This window comes from Anopheles arabiensis, chromosome 3 (assembly GCF_016920715.1).
Source record: "Anopheles arabiensis isolate DONGOLA chromosome 3, AaraD3, whole genome shotgun sequence".
Taxonomy (NCBI): Eukaryota; Metazoa; Arthropoda; class Insecta; order Diptera; family Culicidae; genus Anopheles; species Anopheles arabiensis.
The window spans coordinates 48875943-48879167 of record NC_053518.1 but is presented as its reverse complement, the minus strand read 5'-3'; positions in this window follow the sequence as shown (position 1 = coordinate 48879167).

Here is a 3225-nt window from a genome sequence, read left to right as displayed (position 1 = left end):
GCTGAACTAGAACTGAAACGATATTTACAAGGCATGTATCTACGCACCTATATGTACGCAGCTTATGTACGCACACTAGGCGAAAAAGGACACAAATCCGAAATTGAGATCTTATTCGAGTATTAATAGTTTCAATCATTACGGCTGATTAGATTTTTTAGTGGATCGTATGATAAATGATTTAAAAAATAACTCTGCGGATATTATTACAAATTGAATTTGTAACAAACATTTCCATATTACAAAACGGAAAAAAAAATATGAGCGCAATTATGCGTATATTCTTTGTTTGACCGAATCTGTTGATTAATAAAAATATATATTTTTTAGAATTATAAAACTTAAGGTTTATAAATCTAAACAATACTCACTTTTATCCCATTGTTCAAACTCTCGATTTTCTGTTCCATTTTAACGTGTCATTCGTCTTTGAAAACATTGACTCCGCCTATTTCTTGCCGTGAACACAAATTCCACTATGAGGCAAAATGGACAAATATTTCAGTATCAAGTACCCTTGTTCGTTTGAAATTATAAACGCGTGCGCAAATTCATGCGCATTTGCTATCTTATATGTAAACAGTATTCAATGTTGCAAATGTCGCCGTTTGGAACGGATTTTTTTGGGACTAATCATAAAATCTGAACTTCTTTTAGAATATTTCAAATGTTATAAAAACATCAAAAACGTAATATTTAAAATTTGTCACCTATTCTAAAGCGCATTAGGCTAGCTGACATGTTTGCAATCGTTTATGATTCCAAAAGACAAATTGTTATATAGACAAATTGATCCTTAAGCCACACTGAACGTATACATACTTTTAAAGGATGTTTAGGTCTGAACTGCGTCTAGTATTGTTACGTGTGTAATTGTCATTGTTTGAAACGCGTCATCTAGACTCTATTTTCTATCCGGGAAAAACTTAGACAAACCTCATCTACACTTGTAGGACTCTCCATTCTCTGGGGAGGTCATTGTACGTGATTTCACGTGTCCACACTGCGAAGCATTTGTTGAAAACGGTATTTTGTCGCTTGGTTTCGTTTGCGCAAGACTGCGTTCTTCGTAGAGTTTCAACCACCCCCTGCAACCTTATGCCGCAGCACGGTAGCGAGTTCTTAAAGGATCACCTCCACCGTGCTTATACGGCGGAGTGTTTTTTTTTTAATTTTCCTAATGGATATCGATTAGAGAAAACTCAACCGGCCCGGTCGGTCATGGACGATGAAATACGGAGGTTGCGTATTTCTACTGTCTGTCGTTTCGGGGCGCTTTAACCCCTTCTGCGGCACAATTGCCTTTGCCTAGCCGCATTTCGATTTTTATCCTCGGGCACCGAGTTTTTGCCTTCGGTTTTCTCGTCTATTTGATTGCCGCTTTCAGAATGAGCCGATATTTTTCCTTGCTGCAACAGCGCATAGCACATTTCAACAAAAATGGCGTACTCCAGCGAATTAGAGCGATGGTTTCTTTTTCAACCGCGCATCCACCACAGTATACCAAAACAGGGTGGGTTGTGACGTGATGTAAACGCATGTACTACTACTATTACTACTACTACTGTCGTAGCTGCCTAGCTTAAAGCTGAATGTTTGTTAGGTAAAATCGTAACATCTTAAAGCGTGTTTTTTTACCTTTGGATTTCTTGATTATTTTTGCATTAATTTTTAATATTGTCCAAATGAAGTAATTTTTAATTTAAAAGAGAGAATTTGTTCTTACAGCTGCATTCGTATAAAAAAATTACTTAATAAAGTTTAATTTGTTATTGGCTGCTTTTTAAGTATTATCGTTGTTACTTACGGTCATGGTAACCTATTTGGAACCCAACGTTTGGAAGTAAACGCTTATAAAAGGGTGTTACAGATACAACGTTTATCAAACAATTTTTCAATCACAAAAATCAAAGCAAAGAAACGTAAATATAAATTTATAACACAAGCATAACCTATCATCTCCTAATTTTATGATATTCAAAATCAAGAACTCAATAAAACACGAAAAAGAACGATTATTTATGAAATTTCAAGGATATTTTTGGTCTGTCAAATTTAATATTACCTAATTTTGTGTTTCAAAATTGTTTTAAAACATAAAACTAAATCATTAGCTAAAAAATCAATTGTTGAAGTGTTTGAAAAATTGTGAGGCATCCTAAGAAATACTTCACCGTTATTTTGCTGCCAGAAATTATGTTTTGAAGTTGCTATACTCGCAATAAAAAAGAAACGGACTCAACTAAGGAAGTTACAAAAGTGACTTTGAATTGGTTGTTTCCTTCCGCTACGAAGTTTCCATTCAACAAATAATAATAGAAAAACGCGCCATGCGCCATGGAATGGAAATAATACGCCAAAAGTGGCACATCGAAGAAAAGCCAGAACAGCCTCGGCACGGTAATCGTATTTTGGTGACAGAAAGCAGATTCAACGCAGAATACAGAAGAAAAAAAGTTCGTGTACAGGCGCATCATCTTTCTCAGGCGTGGACTTTGGCGGTGGGCAAAGCAAGGAAAACTGTTTTACCAGCGTCCTGTGAACGGCTGGGGAAATACTGTTCCCAGGACCACACACAAACACATAATAGGGCTTTTCGCTCTTCAAATCGTAAGAGCATGCCGCTGTTGTAAGTACTTGAAAAAAAGGAAAGTAGTTTGAAATTTGATTTATTTGACCACTGATTGTGGGTTTGATCTGGGAGGAAAGAAAGCGATGGAATAAAAACAATGGTTTAGATATTACAGAAATGTGTAAAGCTAAGCCCGACCGCCACCTTATTTTCCAAACTATCAAATTCAATGTGTAGAGGAAAAAAACACTACCAGCGCATTTTTGTTCTCAGTGAAGCAGTAGTCAACACACAGAAAGCTTATAAATAAACATACTATTCTTCACCTTCGCCAGACGCTTCAAGTTATGGACTGGTAATGCAATTATGAAATTATAAACACTAAACAGATCACGTACCACCAACGTCGTGTGTGGCACGACGAACTGCTCAACCCAGATCATGTAAGGGTGGAGATGTGGTTTAAAGTGCTTTGAGGCTTGATTGTTTATCGGAGATAAATGGGTAATAAGGTAGGCCGTCATAGGGTGGAAGCTTAAGTAGGTTTGAAATCAAAGGCACATGCAAGCAGGTTGTCGCTTTGCTTGAAGCTAGGCTCTCGAAGGCATTTCGTTCGATTTACGTACTATTCAGCAATGTTAACTAGATCATTT